The 21,131-nt window shown below is 44.5% G+C and overlaps 1 protein-coding gene across 3 annotated transcripts in view; it reads left to right on the top strand.

Annotated features, from left to right (window-relative positions):
• LOC126354881 (sodium-coupled monocarboxylate transporter 1) overlaps positions 1 to 21,131 on the top strand; it is a 481,393-nt gene that overhangs the window by 351,715 nt on the left and 108,547 nt on the right. For all 3 annotated transcript variants that reach the window (XM_050004927.1, XM_050004926.1, XM_050004925.1), the window contains one exon: positions 20,229 to 20,259. The gene's annotated coding sequence lies outside the window, so the exon portion shown is untranslated. The remainder of the gene's footprint in view (positions 1 to 20,228; positions 20,260 to 21,131) is intronic.

Here is a 21,131-nt window from a genome sequence, read left to right as displayed (position 1 = left end):
TGACAGTCCGGATGTGCAGAGCGCTGTTAGCAATCGGGGGATGCATTCAGCCCTTTGGAGACAAACTGAGGAGCTGCTCGATCGAGAAACAGCGACACTGGTCACGAAAACTTACAACGGCACTGTCCTGATCACATTCCCCTCCGTATCCACAACCAGTGATGCCCATCGGCTGATAACGACTCTAGGCGGTCGGTCGGTATCGTTGGGTCTTCTGCGGCCTGTTCGGATGGAGTTTAATTTTTAGTCACAACGTGACTGTGGGATGTGGTCTGTTAGACTCAAGCCACAACCCGAATCCTTGAAGTTTTCCGATATACACTCCTGGAAATGGAAAAAAGAACACCACCATACTTGCTCCGGACACTGCGAGAGGGCTGTACAAGCAATGATCACACGCACGGCACAGCGGACACACCAGGAACCGCGGTGTTGGCCGTCGAATGGCGCTAGCTGCGCAGCATTTGTGCACCGCCGCCGTCAGTGTCAGCCAGTTTGCCGTGGCATACGGAGCTCCATCGCAGTCTTTAACACTGGTAGCATGCCGCGACAGCGTGGACGTGAACCGTATGTGCAGTTGACGGACTTTGAGCGAGGGCGTATAGTGGGCATGCGGGAGGCCAGGTGGACGTACCGCCGAATTGCTCAACACGTGGGGCGTGAGGTCTCCACAGTACATCGATGTTGTCGCCAGTGGTCGGAGGAAGGTGCACGTGCCCGTCGACCTGGGACCGGACCGCAGCGACGCACGGATGCACGCCAAGACCGTAGGATCCTACGCAGTGCCGTAGGGGACCGCACCGCCACTTCCCAGCAAATTAGGGACACTGTTGCTCCTGGGGTATCGGCGAGGACCATTCGCAACCATCTCCATGAAGCTGGGCTACGGTCCCGCACACCGTTAGGCCGTCTTCCGCTCACGCCCCAACATCGTGCAGCCCGCCTCCAGTGGTGTCGCGACAGGCGTGAATGGAGGGACGAATGGAGACGTGTCGTCTTCAGCGATGAGAGTCGCTTCTGCCTTGGCGCCAATGATGGTCGTATGCGTGTTTGGCGCCGTGCAGGTGAGCGCCACAATCAGGACTGCATACGACCGAGGCACACAGGGCCAACACCCGGCATCATGGTGTGGGGAGCGATCTCCTACACTGGCCCTACACCTCTAGTGATCTTCGAGGGGACACTGAATAGTGCACGGTACATCCAAACCGTCATCGAACCCATCGTTCTACCATTCCTAGACCGGCAAGGGAACTTGCTGTTCCAACAGGACAATGCACGTCCGCATGTATCCCGTGCCACCCAACGTGCTCTAGAAGGTGTAAGTCAACTACCCTGGCCAGCAAGATCTCCGGATCTGTCCCCCATTGAGCATGTTTGGGACTGGATGAAGCGTCGTCTCACGCGGTCTGCACGTCCAGCACGAACGCTGGTCCAACTGAGGCGCCAGGTGGAAATGGCATGGCAAGCCGTTCCACAGGACTACATCCAGCATTTCTACGATCGTCTCCATGGAGAATAGCAGCCTGCATTGCTGCGAAAGGTGGATATACACTGTACTAGTGCCGACATTGTGCATGCTCTGTTGCCTGTGTCTATGTGCCTGTGGTTCTGTCAGTGTGATCATGTGATGTATCTGACCCCAGGAATGTGTCAATAAAGTTTCCCCTTCCTGGGACAATGAATTCACGGTGTTCTTAGGAGTGTAGTTTCGACAGTTTGCTTGTATTTTGGACGTTTTTTATTCCTTAGAAAGTTTACAGAAATACACCTTAAGGCAATTTCATGCTTTTTTCTGTCCAATACTCATTGAATTCTCGAATTGTGAGCGTGATTACATCGATACGCTGCCCATTATGTACAGTTTACCCATATGAGTAGAAAAAAATAATGATATTTCATCAAGTAATACTAAATTTAGCATTTGTGATTGTCCTTAGAGTGTCAGAATGTGTGATAATTGTGGATTAACTGTATTTGGTGGGTGATGATGAAGTTTGGTTTGTGGGACGATCAACTGCGCTGTCATCAGTGCCCGTACAAAGTCCCAAATTTTACACCGTCCAATTTGTTCACAGTCGAATTTATCCACTGTCACGAATGACGATGATGATGATGATGATGATGATGATGATATGATCAGGACAACACAAACACCCAGTCCCCAGGGAGAGAAAATCCCCAACCTGGTCGGGAATCGAACCCGGGAACCCGTGATCCAAAGGCAGCAACGCTAGCCAATAGACCACGAGCTGTTTGGTGGGTAACTACTCTCTACAGCACAAGGAGTGTGTGTAAGAACGGGACCAGCCTCGTGCTGGTAGTTGTCCGCTTCACAGGGAATAGTCACGATAGCAATAAAGCCAACTGTTCGTTTTAACAGAGAATTCATTTATGTTCAACTAACTGCATAGATCACTCAACATACATTTCTATTCATAACGGACTTTCGACAATTGCTAGCATCACATCTCCAATTGTGACTGAAAGAACGTAAAAATTGCAGGCGTTTGTTATACTTTATTAGGCAACAAAAGATGAAAATAAAAAGTTTAAAAATGTTAAATTATTCACTCACCAGAACTTTGAACTTGTAAATCGAGGTCCGATATTAACAAAATACATACGTAAAGCGCGACGTTAGCTGTCAGCTCGGCTCAAAAAATTTAAAGGATGTAATTACTGGCTCAGACGCGGCCCAACGATGGTGGACGTTACCTCCAATCCCCCCCGTCATGTCATACTTATTAGATGCTATACGGTCTTTGAAATTATAAACATTCAGTGTTAAATTATAAAAGACGATTTAAATGGGTTCAGTTGCACATTCATAAAATCAGCTTTCTAGATGACGGAAATAAGTTCACCTAAATCCAACAACCTAAATCCAACAACAGTGATTCATTAACTCTGCTTTACTATCATATGTACATACAACATCGGCATTAGTACGAAATGTATTTTGCCTTAACGATTTCTAAGTTTTATTGAGTGAATCTTTTAAAATCCGCTAACTTTTTAATTTTTCGTTTTCTATAGCTTCATGTATAAGAGACACTTCGCATTCTTATGTTCCTCTAGTCTTTATTATAGATTTGATGATGGCAGTAGCCAAAAAGACGTTATAAATAAAAAATACGTTAAGTGACCCCCGACTGCGTTCCTCACTAAATGTCCTCAGTGAACGCAGTCTTCAGAATATTTATTTCCTTAATTAATAACTGCATATACTTTGAAAAAAGCAAGAAGTAACACGCTAACCAGCACAGAACGATAGATGATCTCCTGGATCACATGAATTTGACACAATGAGTAGCGATATTTTTATCTTTTATGTGCACACTTCATACTGGCGTTGTACACGGATAAGAATGGTATTCGATGGTGTGGTAATATCGCATGCACCACTGTGATCCAAGCAATGAGACTGTTGATCCAATCTGACCAGTCGCTGTGAGCTTGAGTAGCTATTCTAAGGTACAAATTGTGTACGACTATAAAAAACTAAATATTCACTTACGACCATTTTTTCCTCATCTTCATCACATACCCCGCAAATCATCATACGGTGAATGGCGGAGAGTTATTTGTACTACTGCTAGTCATTTCCTTTCCTCTTCCATTCCCGTATACACTGAGCGCCAAAGGTACTGGTATAGGTATGCGGATTCAAGTACTGACATACGTTAACAGGCAGAATACGGCGCTGTGGTCGGCAACTCCTATATAATACGACAAGTTTCTGGCGCAGTTGTTAGATCGCTTACTGCTGCTACAATGGCAGGTTATCAAGATTTAATGAGTTTGAACGTGGTGTTATAGTTGGCGCACGAGCGATTGGACGCAGCATCTCCGAGGTAGCGATGAAGTGGGATTTTCCCGTAGGACAACTTCACGAGCATACTGTGCATAGTGGGCCATCAATATGTGTCAGTGTGAGAACCTTTCATCGAAACATGATCGATATGGATTCGTGTACATTTGATGACTTTGGACTGTTAATGACTGCAGCCTGGTCGGGCAACTCTCGTTTCAAATTGTACCGAGCGAATAGAGGTGTACGGCTATGGAGACAACCTCATGAATCCGTGGACCCTGCATGTCAGCAGTGGACTGTTCAAGCTGGTGCAGGCTCTGTAATGTTGTGGGGCCGTGTGCAGTTGGAGTGATACAGGACTACCGATACGTCTAGATACGACTCTGACAGCTGACACGTACGTAAGCATCCTGTCTAATTACCTGCATCCATTCGTGTCCATTGTGCATTCCGACGGACTTGGGCCATTCCATCAGGACAATGCGATACCCCACGCGTCCAGAACTTCTACAGAGTGGCTCCAGGAACACTCTTGAGTTGAAACACTTACGCTGGTGACCAAACCCCCCAGACATGAACATTATTGAGCATATCTGCAATGCCTTGCAACGTGCTGTTCAGAAGAGATCTCCACCCTCTCATACTCTTACGGGTGTAAGGTCAGCCGCGCAGGATTCGTGGTGTCAATTCCCAAACAATAATACTTCACACATTAGCCGAGTCGATGCCACGTCGTGTTGCGGCACTTCTGCGTGCTCGCGGGGGCCCTACAAGCAGGTGTAATAGTTTCTTTGGCTCTTCAGTGTAGACCGAGGGAAAAAGCACTATCTGTAACAATCCTAATAAGCTCTGATTTTTCTCGTCTTGTCTCCTCGGTACTTACGTGAGATCTACAGCGGTTGAACAAAAATACGGAAATTGTCAGAAACGCATGCTTCATCATAGATGCGGGCGCTAGGCATACCTGCTGTTTCCGCTGGTCAAATATTCGAGCAGTACTTAAAAATTGGTAGCAGAAGTGTTCTGTATGTATCTCCTTTATAGATGAGTTACACTTTGCAGAATTTTCCCAATAAACCTAAACCGACAATTCGCTTTCCGTACAGCAGATCTTACATGCTCCTTTATTTCATGTCCCTTTGGAAGGTTAAGTATAGATATTTAATCGACATGGCTGTGTCAAGCAGCACTCCATTACTATTGTACTCGAACATTATAGGATTGTTTCTCCTACTCGTATGCATTAACTTACATTTTATGGTATTTAGAAAAAGCTGCCATTTTCACACCAAATAAAAATTCTGTCTTAGTCATCCTGTATCCTCCTACAGCCACTCAGTTATGACACTTCACCGCACTACAGCGTCGTCGGCAGTAGTCTCATATCTCAAAGATGATCCACTGGCAACAGTGAATTAGTGCGCGGATAAACCGCCAAAGGTCTAGTATTATTTGATTTATAATTCGTTTCTCTTATCAAACGCTAGCATCTTCAGATATTCATTGTCCTGATGGCAACACAAAGTGTTCTCGGTGGTAAAGAGTTGAGTTTTAAATATTTAACCTTCATAAATTTTTCGAAAGACGACATCGTCACCATTGACCGTAGAAATTATTCATTTTCACTATTGCAATTTCGGCTTTAAGGCCAGTTTCAAGTCAAAATTTTCCTTTAAAAATCTTCTGACATGTGCACATGTCATCGTTGTATCTAAGCATTTTAACAGTGCTAACATCTATAATATAGCTCCCAACAAACACCGTTCCTATACACTGTTTACATGAGTTTACATGAGAAATGAGGCAGTTAGTTCAAAATGGCTCTGAGCACTGTGGGACTTAACTTCTGAGGTCATCAGTCCCCTAGAACTTAGGTTAGTTAGATTTAAGCAGTTCTAAGGGCATCACACACATCCATGCCCGAGGCAGGATTCGAACCTGCGACCGTAGCGGTCGCGCTGTTCCAGACTGAAGCGCCTAGAACTGCTCGGCCACTCCGGCCGGCGAGGCAGTTAGTACGAAAATACATTCACACATCACATTTTCGCGCGAACTGCCTCATTTCTTATCTGAACACAGATTTTTGCAGTAAACCATTTGATAATGGACTAAAGACGGTAATTACAGCAGTGAAAATAGTCTGTACAGCCAATGGCGACTATGGTGTCTTTTAAAATAAGTAATTACTGTGACCTCCAAGCATGAGAAGTTAATAAATTTACCCTTTAAAACAAACAGTACGAGACGTGTGGTGATTTATGCATGAATTCCTTACGACCGATGTTTCCCTGGAGGCGATGCCTACGTTTGCAAGTATTAGTTTGAGCCTAAGGATTAGGGATACTCTGCAGATGCGAAACGGTGCATGCGCCTGCCGCTGGCAAGCGAACATAGCAACAGAGCTGGACGGGTTGCAGAAGCGGCAGGCTGAAGTACTTGCAAACTGCAATTCCGTCTCCTTACAATGGTGTGTCCATTGTCGAACATTACGGATACACTACATTGACTTCATACCAGCGACTCTGGTGGCTACATAAAGCACAAGACTTCAGTTTGACGAAAGGAGGCTCCTACAGTTAATAAAGCTGACCTGCTCGACGGATTTCAACTGTGCTCCAGAACGGGACTCTAAATAGTATCATCGTTTTGATACGTTAAAAACTCTATGACTAAAGTTTGCTTCATTGTACTGCGCACAGTTTTAAGATGTGAATAAGCGCAACACTATTCTGGTGAGCAGAACACATTTTCAGTTTGTGATACGATGCTCCTGGTGGATTTTGAGGACATATAGGAAAGTGCATGTTTCTTACCAATCTGTACGTGTGGCAAGTAATAAAAGAAAACAGTGATAAATTTGTAGAGGAAATTAAAGTTCCGAAAGAAGAAATAAAATCTTTGAGCTTTGACAATGGCGTATTTCTGGAACAGAAGGAAAAGAATTTGTCTTGAAAACAGGTTGTAAGATGAATATTAACAAAAGTAAAGTAACAGTAGTGGAATGTAGTTGAATTAAATGAGGTGATTCTTAGCAAATTAGGTTAGGGAATAGACAGAAACATTAATAGACAAACTGCTATTCAGAGAGATAAGTAAGTGACAATGGCAGATGGAGAGAGGATGTAATACGTGCACTTGCGAGAGCAAGAAAAGCTTTTATGGAAAAACCCAAGCATGCTGACACGAAATATAAATTTGTTGTCCGAGCTCGTGGTCGTGTGGTAGCGTTCTCGCTTCCCGCGCTCGGGTTCGATTCCCGGCGGGGTCAGGGACTTTCTGTGCCTCGTGATGACTGGGTGTTGTGTGATGTCCTTAGGTTAGTCAGGTTTAAGTAGTTCTAAGTTCTAGGGGACTGATGACCGTAGATGTTAAGTCCCATAGTGCTCAGAGCCATGTGAACCATTTCTAAATTTGTTAGGAAGCGTTTTCTTGAAGCGTTTGTCTGGATTCTAGATTGATGCATTATAAGAAGGCCAAACCTGGACGGTTAACGGTGCATACAAGTTTTCCAGATGTGGCACTACACAAATATACTTGAGGGGAGTTGACATAACTAATGAAGACTTCCTGAATTGTAGTGGGAAGAAAATGATTTTAAGGAATAACTTGACTCGACTAAGTGATACGTTGGAAGCACGCATTCGGCGGCATCGAGAAATAGGTAATTTGGTAGTGAAAGGAAGTGTAAAGGGTACTAATTGTAGAGGGAGCAAGTGTTGACTAAAGTTCGTGTGGATGTCCTGCGTGAAACCACACTGAAGAACACAACGTTTTGCTGTGCTCGGAAAACTACATACAAGCTGGCGACGGATCAAGGTAGCGCTTTGGTAAGGGGATGGAAGACGGTTAAAATACCCGTCCGAACATCCATATTTAGTGTCACTAAATCTCTCATTTCTAGCGTTGATCTCTCCTACGGGCTCCTTGTTTTTCGTGATAACGCAAATTCATTTTCATCTAAGAGTATGGCTATATTTCCTTTCTGTCGGCACAGCCATCAGTTAACCTCATCAGTCCTTGAATACCAAACACTCATCAGTCAGAACATTAAGACCACCGACCTGCAATTGGTATACCATTCCAGGCGACAGTGGCGTCACCCGGCAAAGAATGACTGCTCGTTAGACACACGTACGATGTGTGTAGTGTCAGTGAGCGTGCTGTCTGTGTGCAGAATGAGGTAGGAGCACGATCTATCCGAGTTTGACCACGGGCAAATTATGACGCCCGGAGGCTCGGCACGAGCATTTTGGAAACTGCACGACTTGTCGGATGTTTGAGAAGTGCTGTGGTGTCTTCAACACATGACCGGGTGAAACCACATCCAGACATTGAGGGGTGGGGCGGCCACACCTCGTTACACATGCCGGACGTCGTAGGCTGGGCAGACTGGTGAACCAGGAGAGGCCGCGAACTGCGGCAGACCTATCACCAGACCTTAATACTGCAGAGTACAAGCGTGGCCGGACACGTAGTCCACCGAACGTCCTAACGAGACGACCCACACATGTGCCAATGTTAACACCACGACATCGGCGTCTACGACTGAAATGGACACGTGACCATCGGCACTGGACGTTGGCCCAGTTACATGGTCTGATGAACCCCAATACCTTCTCCATCATGCCGATGGGAGGGCGCGAATCCGTCGTGTTCCAGAGGAACAGCGCCTTGAGACCTGTACAGCGGGAAGAAGACAAGGTGGCAGTGGCTCCATTGTGCTCTGGGGAAGAATCAGGTGGGCGTCCATGGGTCCAGTGGAGCACGTGCAAGGCAAAATGACGACCAAAGAGTATCATACACTGGTTGTAGACCTCGTTAACCCTTTCATGATTATCATGCCTCCGGTATTTTTCAACAGGATAATGCGCCATGTCACAAAGTCGGAAGTGTGATGGAGCGGTTCGGAAAACACAGTGGCAAGTTTGAATTGATGTGTTGCCGCCACCCTCCCCCCCCCCCCCCCCCCCATCCCAACTATCTAGATCCAAACCCGATCGAACACATCAGGGGTGTGACTGAATGAGGCGACAGATCTCATCGCCCCTCCCCGGAATTTCCGGGATTTAGGTGACGTATGTGGGCAGATTTGGTGCCAACTCCTTCCAGCGACCTACCATGGCCCCATTGCTTCCATGGCACGACGCGTCGCCGCTGTTATCCGTGCCAAAGATGGACATATCGATGATTTGGTACGTGGTCATAATGTTATGGCTGACAATTGTATATGCTAAGCGCAAATTTAATTTTTCGAGCTGTTGGAATAAACTAAAGTCGCTATGCCGGAATGCAGCATATACCTTACAAGATGTGCTTTCAGTGCATCACTTCTGAGTAGGTGGCGGCATCGGCTTAAGAAATGCTACTTATCTCAATCTCAGCATGTCTTCGAGGAATAATGACAATTTCGGTTTTTTTTTTAGTAACTTTGAACTGGAATCTACATAGAGCATGCCGTAACATACTAATAAATCCCACCCTATCGAGTAAGTTGTTTACTTCACTACAACAATATAGCGATATATTTTTTCCTATGTTGCACTGAGACTACATTCAGCAATGACGTATACTTTCACATTCCAATGGCATTGTTTTAATAATTTTTTGGCGTTTGAATTTTCTGAGTGTGGCACACAATCAGTTATTTTGTAACAAAAATCGTATTCTCTTCGAGCGTGTTTTAAAATTCTGATGAACCACAACTTTTTAAAAGAAATCGTATATTTACCTCATTTTGTCCCAGAACACTGCAGTGATCACGACAATAAATTTTTCAATCGTAAAACCTAAGCTCAGGACTAAGAAAGTTAACTCAAGAGAGGACAGAGAGCCTTTATAAAAGGAGTGTGCACCCAGTGGTGATAGATACGCTGATTCTCTGTGTGCTGAGGACGTTACGTTTTTATCTATCTCGTGTGTACTCTGAGATGACAAAAATCATGGGATAGCTATACGCAGATACACAGATGTCGGTAGTATCTCGTACACAAGGTATGAAAGGGTAGTTCATTGGGCATTGATGGAGCTGTCATTTGTACTCAGGTGATTTATGTGGAAACGTTTCCGACATGATTATGGCTGTACGAGGGGAATTAATACACTTTGAACGTGGAATTGTAGGTGGAGCAAGACGCATGGGACATTCTGTTTCGTAAATTGTTAGTAAATTCAGTATTATGAGTTTCGCAGCGTCAAGAGTGTGCCGAGATTAGCAAATTTAGGTAGTACCTCTCACCATGGAAAACGCAGTGGCCGACGGCCTTCACTTAACGACCGTGAGCAGCGGCTTTTGCACAGAGTTGTCAGTACTAACAGACAAGCAACACTGCGTGAAATAATCGCAGAAATCAATGTGGGACGCACGACGGACGTATCTGTTAGGAGTGGGGCAAAATTTGGCATTAATGGGCTATTGTAGCAGACGACTGACGCTAGAGCCTTTGCTAACAACACGACATCGCCTACAGCGTCTCTCCTGAGATCGTGTCCATATGGGTTGGATCCTACCCAACTGGAAAACCGTGGTCTGGTTCGATGAGTCCTTATTTTAGTTAATAAGAGCTCATGGAACGGTTCGAGCGTGGCGGAAACTCCGTGAAGCCATGGACCCAAGTTGGCAACAAGGCACTGTGCAAGCTGGTGGTGGCTCCATAATGTTGTGGGTTACGTGTACACGGAATGGAATGGGTATTTGTTATGTTCTGCTACTTGGAAACCATTTGCAGCCATTCGTGGACTTAATGTTTCGAAACAACGATGGTACTTTTATGGATGACAAGACGCCATTGATCTGGCCATCGAGATCCACCGACATGAACCCCATCGAACATCTGAACGGCAGAATCGATTGGTCAGTTTGCGCAGAAAATCCTGGGTTAGTCACCACTTTAGCAATTATGGACGGCCGTAGAGGCAACATGACCCTAATATTTCTGCAGGTGACTCCTAACTATTTCTTGAGTCCATGCCAAGACGAGTTACTGCTCTACGCCGGACAGAAAAAGGGTCCTATACTAGACTGAAGCGCCAAAGAAACTGGTATAGACATGAGATATGTAAACACGCAGAATACGGCGCTGCGGCCAGCAAGGCCTATGTGCAACAAGTGTCTTGCACAGTTGTTAGATCGGTTAATGCTGCTACAATGGCATTTTATCAAGATTCAAGCGAGTATGAACGTGGTGTTACAGACGGCGCACGAGCCATTGGGCACAGCATCTCCTAGTCAGCAATGAACAGGGGATTTTTCCGTACAACCGTTGCACGACTGTACCGTAAATATCAGGAACCTCATGAATCCATGGACCCTGCATGTCAGCAGGGGACTGTTCAAGCTGACGGATTCTCTATAATGGCGAGGGGCGTGCGCAGTTGGAATGATATGGGACCCCTGATAGGTCTATAAACCACTCTGACAGGTGACAAGTAAGCAAGCATCCTTCTGATCACCTGTATACATTCATGTCCACTGTGCAATACGACGGATTTGGGCAGTTCCAGCAGCACAATGCGACATCTCACACATCCACAATTGCTATGGGCTGCCTCCAGGAACATTCTTCTGAATTTAAACACTTCCGCTTCTAACAACCCTACCACAACAAAGGTCAAAATCTAATAATGATTGTGGTGTTGCTCACGCTGCTAAATATTGCATTTTCGGGCAACAACAAAGTTATTATGTGGCAGGTGTCATTAGAGCACAGCTAATAAAGTCATTTCATGTAATAATGAATAAACTAGGCACTCATCTTTTCGTGTTTCCTACGCTGGTCTCGTTGTAAAATCATGGCTAAATCGTCGAAAATCTAGGTGGCGATGATTCCAAGCTCGGATGCAAAGAGGCCTAGGTTTTATTCTGCTATATTCAAAAGATTTATGGATGTGTTTCACAAACCATTCTTGAAGATTAAACCTTTGAGATTTAGCACAATGGTGATGTAAAAAAGTAATCAGCACCCGAATTAAAGTTACACTTCTTTTTTATTGCTTTTGTTGCAGTATCACTTAATACACAAAACATCACTTCACAAAACAAAACATACTTGAAAACATCTTCCTCACTGTTAAAGTTCACATTTTATAAGCTCACTACAATATGCGTCTTTCCAACATGACGTCCAAGACTTGACTTTTCAAGGTCCGACTCTAACAACTAACTAACAATCGCTTACGCGCCCAAAAATCAGAGTTAAAAGTACGGCAAAGATCATAGTGACAAAAGAAAGAATACACATAAGAATAATATCATTGCAATATAAACATATCGATGTATCACAAATGAAATCGAATCTGAATGTTGTCTCAGAAATATGTTAACTACTTCTACAGAAACACAGTAGAATATTACTGGTATCGAGATGTTCAGGTGAGATGCCGCAATGGTTACGTAATTCAAGAAGCATTACACGCTGCCCGCCAAACTCCCCAGGCATGAACATTATTGAGCATATCTGGGGTGCCTTGCAACGTGATGTTCAGAAGAGGTCTCCAACCCATCGTACTGTTACTGATTTATGGGCAGCCATGGAGGATTCATGGTGTCAATTCCCTCCAGCACTACTTCAGACATTAGTCGAGTTTATGCCACGTCGTGTTGCGGCACTTCTGCGTGCTCGCCGGGGCCTACACGATAGTAGACAGGTGTACAAGTTTCTTTGGCTCTTCAGTATTAGGAGGTACCCGACGCCTGTTGTTTCCCCACTGTAACCGTGGCGTCTCGACACGCACGTTGGAGCCGCGGGCGCGCGCGTCTTGCACTGCGCTGTGCACCGCCGGCACCGCGGTGGGGCGGCCAAGGCGGTCCGGCTGGGGGCGGCCTCGGCCGTGCGCCGCCCCACCCCACCCCCGCAGAGGCTCGCTATATCACCGCCGCCGGACACGCGGCGTCGACACTCGCCCGCCGGCCGGACTCCAGCTCGGCCCACACACAGCCCGCCAGCCTCGCAGGTCAGTGCCGGCGCTCGCCGCCCACTCTGCTGCCGTGTCGCGTCTCCGGGCTGCCGGACGTCGAGCTTCTTGCTGCGTAGTTGCGTCAGAGCTGTGCAACTTTTCTACTTTTACATGGGAGCTGATTCGATAGTCTAAATCTACAAATAGCGTCCGCCCAATAACATCCGAGACCCATTTTATTTCTGGAGTTTAAGCGACGCCAGCGCAGTAACTACGGTGGTAGCTTGAACTAACAACTGTAAACAACAGTTGCACATTCGACCAACCACGTGTGAACAGGTAGTGCTTAGTAGTGGACGTGCAGACGTAGTCTGTCACCGTCGGTGTGCCACCAATTGCTTTAGAGCTACACCTCTAAATCAAGTGTTAAAAATTTTCTCTAGAGCAGTGGTCACCAACTTTGTGTGTTCAAGAACTAACACATTGTGGAGCGGCATCTCAGGTCGCGCATGTACCGATCTTTTTATTAATAGAGAACCTACATAAATTTGCATGTTATGAGTCAAAATAAAGTGGTCGAAATGGCTCTGAGCACTGTGGGACTTAACTGATGAGGTCATCAGTCCTCTACAACTTAGAACTACTTAAACCTAACCAACCTAAGACATCACACACATCCATGATGGAGGCAGGATTCGAACTTGCGACAGTAGGTTATGAGTCCCCAGTATACTAGCTGCAGTAAGGACTGTTGGCTGCTTGCTCGCAAATACTGTTCCTTAAAAAACAGGCACCATTCAGAACACTTGTTATTTGCTGTTCTCTGTTTCAATTTGCTGTCATCCTCAGCGACCCCGAAGTCGTGACACCGTAATTGCCCGGCGAAGTGTTGTTGTGTCACCTGTGTCAGGAGATGATTAACAGATTAGTACCCGTAACTATACTTATATTTAAATGATTTATAATCATAAATGTTTACAAATGTTTAGAATGTCATTTTTCTTCCACTCCTTGCGTTGTATTGGCAACGGCCTTGCCGCAGTGGGGGTTCCCGGAAGATCACCGAAGTTAAGCGCTGTCGGGCGTAGCTGGCACTTGGATGGGTGACCACGGCTGTCGGATGGTCCCAATGGGCCACTTGTGGCCTGAAGACGGAGAGTGCATTGCGTTGTATTACAAAAGCCTATAGTTTATTTGATATTCCTTGCTACAAATGTGTACCGCATTTGAAGATGAACCTCCTTACAGTGTGGGCGTTAATGGATCAGTACAGAAGCAAATGGGGAGTAATATAATTCTACATCTACATTTATACTCCGCAAGCCACCCAACGGTGTGTGGCGGAGGACACTTTACGTGCCACTGTCATTACCTCCCTTTCCTGTTCCAGTCGCGTATGGTTCGCGGGAAGAACGACTGTCTGAAAGCCTCCGTGCGCGCTCTAATCTCTCTAATTTTACATTCGTGATCTCCTCGGGAGGTATGAGTAGGGGGAAGCAATATATTCGATACCTCATCCAGAAACGCACCCTCTCGAAACCTGGCGAGCAAGCTACACCGCGATGCAGAGCGTTTCTCTTGCAGAGTCTGCCACTTGAGTTTGTTAAACATCTCCGTAACGCTATCACGGTTACCAAATCTTTATAGAAAACAGCAATCTTTGAGGTTGATATTGATTTAACATATGCTTATTTTTTCCGAAGGTGTTTCTTTTGTCCGAACCTCGGCCTCCAGCCCTGATCGAACGCAGGTTCGAATCCTGCCTCGGGCATGGATGTGCGTGATGTCCTTAGGTTAGTTAGGTTTAAGTAGTTCTAAGTTCTAGGGGACTGATGACCACAGCAGTTGAGTCCCATAGTGCTCAGAGCCATTTGAACCATTTTTGAACCTGATCGAACGAAAAAGGACACTCCGTTTCCCGTTAATTGAAACATTGCCTGTCCATTCGATAGAGCAGTGCCAAACACGTAGAGTGCCATGTAAAGTTTAATGACATGGGTTAACAGACACTGCAAAACACGGAGGCAATGCTCTAGAAGGTGAGTAGTTAGTGGTGCTTAAGTATGACGGTCGGTGTGGCCGAGCGGTTCTAGGCGCTACAGTCTGGGACCGGGCGACCGCTACGGTCGCAGGTTCGAATCCTGCCTCGGGCATGGATGTATGTTATCTCCTTAGGTTACTTATTTTTAAGTAGTTCTACGTTCTAGGGAACTGATGACCTCAGAAGTTAAGTCCCATAGTACTCAGAGCCACTTGAACCATTTTTGCTTAAAGTATATAAGTTTTTTTTTTTTTTTGCATAGTCGTAGAAGGCAACTACGCCACAACTTCATAATGCCTCGCAGCGCTACTTCAGTCGCCTTCATTCAGAATACATCGCAAGCGTCGTAATTTTCTCGGCAGCTTTATTTTGCACCATCAAACATGTTAGCTGTGTCTTCCCGTCTGAACCGTTTCGTATGTCTCCATGAACGTTGTTCAGTTTCCTTCATACATGTCGCTCATGTAAGTTACCCATGTGTAAGCGACGTATGGTGAACGTAGAATCCCTATTGCAAAAATTTCCTAGCAAGAAAAGTTCATAATTAAATAACTCACTGAATAGTGGAATTAAAGCCTTTAACGAGTTGTTATCAGTAAGAAATCCACCCCCGGTAGCTGTATGGTCAGCGTGACGGACTGTCAATCCTCTGGGCCCGGGTTCGATTCCTGGCTGGGTCTGGGAATTTCCTCCGGCCAGGGATTGGGTGTGGTGCTGTCCTCACCATCATCCTGTCATCCTTATCGACTGAAGGTCGCCGACGTGGCGTCAAATTAAAATGTAAATGTCGTGTGACTGGGGTCTCCCGTCGGGTAGACCGTTCGCCGGGTGCAAGTCTTTCTATTTGACGCCACTTCGGTGACTTGCCCGTCGATGGGGATGAAATGATGATGATTAGGACAACACAACACCCAGTCCCTGAGCGGAGAAAATCTCCGGCCCAGCCGGGAATCGAACCCGGGCCCTTACGGGCGTGAAGTTGAAAGACCGACACCCGGCGAAAGGTCTGCGCGACGGGGGGCCCTAGCCATACGATCAAATAAAGAAATAATCATTAAGAAAAACATATACTAAGAGTCTTACAATAGAGCGGAATGCGAATGTTGGTTGTTTCTAGGGCTTTAGGCAGTCAAGTCGCCGCCTCTTTGTTCTTTGCGATTAATCGTCAGAGACAGAATAATCTAGATCTACGAAACCCAAGTGGGAGTAGTAAAAGCAGGACGTCAGAGAGGACAAGTTCATGTGACGTGGCTTGTGTGGAACGGCAGTGAAGGTAGTGAAATAAAATTTAGAAAGAGAACTAAATGTTCGGCAGAAACGGTACCAACTAAAAGGTTCACAAATGACAGGGGCTTTCTGGCCAGCTGTAACGATCAGGTTACTATTGATAGGAATGGAAAACATACTTAGCACGGAATATGGTTTAAGAATAAAGTGAGCTTAATGAAGGTATAAACAGTATCATAAATAAGACTCACGAATTCCTTAACATTAACTGTTTCCCCGACTGACCAGCAATCTTTTGTCGATCATCTTGTGCCTGCAGCAGTCAGTCGAACTGTCTCAAAGAAGTGCCTAAATGACGGAAACTCGCCGTCTGGACACTGACCGTACCATCGTGATGGCAGAACAGCTCGTATCCCAGTGGGGCAGGGCTCTTTCTGAGGGGATTATTTAAAACCTCCACTTTCGGAGAATGTTACCGACTGCATGTAGGGCTCTGTGTACCATAGCAAACTTAACTGTGCTAATTTACGCAGTTGTGGGCAGTTTGCTTGTTTATATTAGGCTGCCAGACACTAGTCTCCTAAAGACCAGAACCGCGTCTCTGGCTTCTCTGATGTACTTATGCGCGAAGGACTTTTCAAACGTGGCACAAAGGCTCAACAGATTTAAAAATGGCTGCGAATCATTTGATAGTGAACAACGGTCTGTCCAACCTTCCACCTCAAAAACGAATGAAAGTTCGCGACTTAGTGCGATATGATCGTATACTTACAATTAGAGAGATGGCTGATGAACTTAATTTAAGTTTCTATACAGTTCAGTCAATTTTTACTGAAGATCTGAACATGCGTTGAGTGTCCGCAAAATTCATTCCGAAAGTGTTGTCAAGTGACCAGAGACAATACAGACTTGAAGTGTGCCAAGATTTGATTGATCGGACTAAAAATGACCCATATTTGTTAAAAAGGGTAATTATAGGTAACGGATCGTGGGTATATGGATATGATTCTGAAACAGAAGTGCAGTGTTCGCAGTGGAAAACTCCAGGTTCACCACGACCGAAAAAAGCACGGCTAAGTCAGTCGAAGGTGATGTTGATAATTTTTTTTTTCGATTCTTCCGGTACTGTGCATCATGAATATACCCCTGGAGGACAGACAGTTAACCGGGAATACCACAAATGTGTCCTTGAGCGTTTGCACATGGAGAAAAGGCCTGCATTGCGGAAAGACAGAAGTTGGGTTCTACACCATGATAATGATCCAGTTCATCGTGCCTTCTCCATCGTTGAATTTTTGACCAAATTCAAAATTCCTGTGCTTCCACAACTGCCATATTCACTATTTGGCCCGTGCGCACTTCTACCTGATTCCTAAACTGAAAGGGAAGCGATTTGACTCGACTGAGGACATCCAGGCAAATATGGGGACCGTCCTTAACACATTTCAGGAAAAAATTTCCTGGAATGTTTCCAAAAGCGGAAACACCGTTGGAGTCGGTGTCTTCAGCCAGAGGGGGACTATTTTGAAGGAGATACATCACAGTAGCACGTAAGTATCACCGTTGTACAATTACAAGCCCATTCTTAAAACTTTCCGATCACACCTCGTTTATGGAACATCCTTGCCAAAAGAAGGAACAGGTTAACAGGACATGCAGTAAAGCATCCAGGAAGAGTTAGCGCTGGAAGGAGCAATAGGAAGGGGGAGAGATGGGGGTGGAGGAATAGTGCACAGGGCGGTCAGACAAACACTTGAATAAATAATGCAGATTAGGCGGTGTTGAATGAAGTAGTCACTTAGAGATGAGGGAATCAAAAGGAGGGGAATAGCATCAAAAGAAAAAGAAAGCTTTCTGAAAGTGGTGTCGTCTCGCTGGACGTAAATACCTCACGTACTTAACGACAGACAATAATCCATATGACGAACTTTATGTAACTTGAATTATTTAGCATTTACAGAAAACGCATAGCTACAGATACGATAATTCCTGCGAGATCCCCACATCCACATAGTCACAACGTGCAGCTTTCCATTCTATGTAGTATCGCTTCTTATCGGTTCCATCATCTAAATCTGCCTTTCAAGCAGAACTATAGGCCATCAAATTTATCGCTTCCAGTAATGGCTATTACTCTGCGCTGTCCGATAAGAAAATGGTTCAAATGGCTCTGAGCACTATGGGACTTAACATCTTAGGTCATCAGTCCCCTAGAACTTAGAACTACTTAAACCTAACTAACCTAAAGACATCACACAACACCCAGCCATCACGAGGCAGAGAAAATCCCTGACCCCGCCGGGAATCGAACCCGGGAACCCGGGCGTGGGAAGCGAGAACGCTACCGCACGACCACGAGATGCGGGCGTCCGATAAGACACTACGAAAAGAGAAAGTACATGAAGTTACACTACTTCTGTACACTGTCAACAGGAACCAGCCTGCAGCTAAAAACCATCCCACATATTAGTAAATTTTCTGATAATCTCGCTGAAAAGCTAGTCTCCAAACTACAAATCCACATATATAAAACCAACAAACTGTCAAAATTTTTTATTCTACAGTAAAGACAAACTGTAACCCTTGGCGTAGAAAATTACGTATATAATCGCTGTGAAAAAATCTATGTTCTTTAAGCAGGAGAAACTGGCAATTAGGATGTCTGAACATGATAGAAACTGGAAATAAAAAAAGATGGATTCAACGTTTTTCCAACTTATTTTAATACACGATCATCGATACAATGTAGATTATAAAATTTTACGTTATGTTAAGAAAAACAGAAAGGTGACGCTACTGGAAATCAATAAACATATGACGCAGAATGAAATATCAGTATTAAATGACAAAAGACATTATCCTTTTTTCCTCTATTAGATTAAGTTTCAGTTATATAATTGTTAGATTTCAGTAGTAAATTCAACTTTGTTTTTCATCTGCTGTTATATGTAAATCCACCTAAGAACCTAATTTCTCATTTTCAGTTAAAGTAGCTGTTTTTGCGTAACATTAAAATGTAGTACTCTCCTTTGTAAACGCTACATGACATATCTTTTGTCTCTTTTGCAAAAATAAAATCTGTGTATGTCGCACGTAATTTTGTAGAACGTATGTGTTTCCTATTTAATATTAACTTTAATTTTATGGACTAACGCGATTGTGAATACCACAGTAACGTAATAGTTTCAAACCTCGGTCTTACACGTGTTATTTATACCTACGATCTGTTACATTCGAGTAAAGGCTCGTCAGCGCTGATCACTTATAAACATTTTACGTTATAATCTTACATCAGAGTTTGTACTTTATTAAACAAAGTCTGTATACATAAAAAGGAAACAGTATATAGACTGTGTTTTCCTTCCTAATAGCAAGCCGCCGTGGATGTAGTAACTTGTCAGACATTATAGTGTAAGACTAGGTCGGAAATTAGGACAGGAAATCTTGACTAGAAAGACTAGGAAGATAATTCCTGTTAGATTTTGGTATCACTAGGTTTTTCTCACAGTAGTCTGTGATGTTTATTATGGAAAAAAAAAATTTCGTTGTACCCGTAATAAAGTGAACAACGCCGCGGCGTAACGTAGGTCCTGAGCGTTTCTTTTGGATTTTCTTTTAGATCAGTATTTTGAGATATTTCTACGCACGTGTAATTTCTGGAATACTTTCCTGTTACAGTAGTAGCTCCTTGCTACCTCGGAGATTTACGGAGAGCAACGTGTATCAGTGCTTAGTTACTATGTTCTATAAGTTGTGGCGAAAGTAAATGTATTTTTGAAGTGCCGTAACGTCCTAATCGAGTGTCAGTGTAATTGTAGACACATACGACGGAGAAATCGAGCTCATGAGCTTCGCAAACAGCTGTTAGATTAAGACAACAACTCGTTTCTCTGCAGTGCTTTATAGTTTATATCAGATGTCACATTTTACTAAGTGGTGGTTGTTGTTGTACACTTCATACCTCTTTGCTAGATGACAACTGCATTTATTCGTTTAGAGTAACCATACAGCTCTGTGCATAACAGAGAAGTTAAGAGACAACATAGTTGTATTGGCTGCCAGCAGACAGCTGACTCAGCCTGGCCTTTGGACGCTCAATAATCCCTTTTCGGATGTGTGCCAAATACTTCGCTGTAGAAATAGACAAGTTAGCTGATCTGGTAACAGATTCTTGATGACCTTACAGTTAAACAGTAGATAATTTTCATAAGTGTGTACTTATGTACTTAAACATTTTCTCTTTTATTTCAGATATTCTTCGGACGCTTCGGATTAGTGAAAGGTGAGTAGTTATTTTGTTTATTAAATATAAACTTACACCTTAATAGCTCCAGTGAGTTAATAGCTAAATACAAATAATACTGACTCCCGGAAACTCGCTTTCATGGGCCCATCCTCACTAGTATGCATCCATGCGTGAAGCACTTCACATAGTTTATTCATGGTCCCCCTTGGCTAAATGTCTCTGCCCACTTTTTAATCTTACATCTGATGACCCCATGGACCCTACAAAGAACGCACCTCAGAAATGGCTATCTATAGGAGTAAGAATACCTATATGCACATCTTCATACATACTACGAGTGCCACTGCACCATGCATGGGGGAGGGTACCCTGTAACCACAACTAGCCGTTTGCTTTCCTGCTCCACTCGCTGATAGAGCGAGAGAAAAACGACTGTCTATATGACTCTGTAAGAACCCTAATTTCTCGTATCTGATCTTCGTGGTGTCTAGCGAAATGTATGTTGGTGGCAGTAGGATCTTCCTGCAGTCAGCTTCAAAGGCCGGTTGTCTAAACTTTTCCAGTAGTGTTCATCGCAATGTATATCTTCTTCCCTCGAGGGATTCCCACTTGAGCTCCCGTTGCATACCCGCAACACTTGCGTGTTGATAGAACCTACCGGTAACAAATCTAGAAACTCTCCTTCTTGGAAAAGAGCACAGATAGTTCCAGTTTTCAAGAAGGGTCGTCGAGCAGATGCGCAAAACTATAGGCCTATATCTCTGACATCGATCTGTTGTAGAATTTTATAACATGTTTTTTGCTCGCGTATCATGTCATTTCTGGAAGCCCAGAATCTACTCTGTAGGAATCAACATGGATTCCGTGTGAGACCCAACTCGCTTTATTTGTTCATGAGACCGAGAAAA

The sequence above is a fragment of the Schistocerca gregaria genome, chromosome 3 (assembly GCF_023897955.1).
Source record: "Schistocerca gregaria isolate iqSchGreg1 chromosome 3, iqSchGreg1.2, whole genome shotgun sequence".
NCBI classification, from domain to species: Eukaryota; Metazoa; Arthropoda; class Insecta; order Orthoptera; family Acrididae; genus Schistocerca; species Schistocerca gregaria.
The sequence above is the reverse complement of the archived record's forward strand: the minus strand, read 5'-3'. Positions and strand labels throughout refer to the sequence as shown.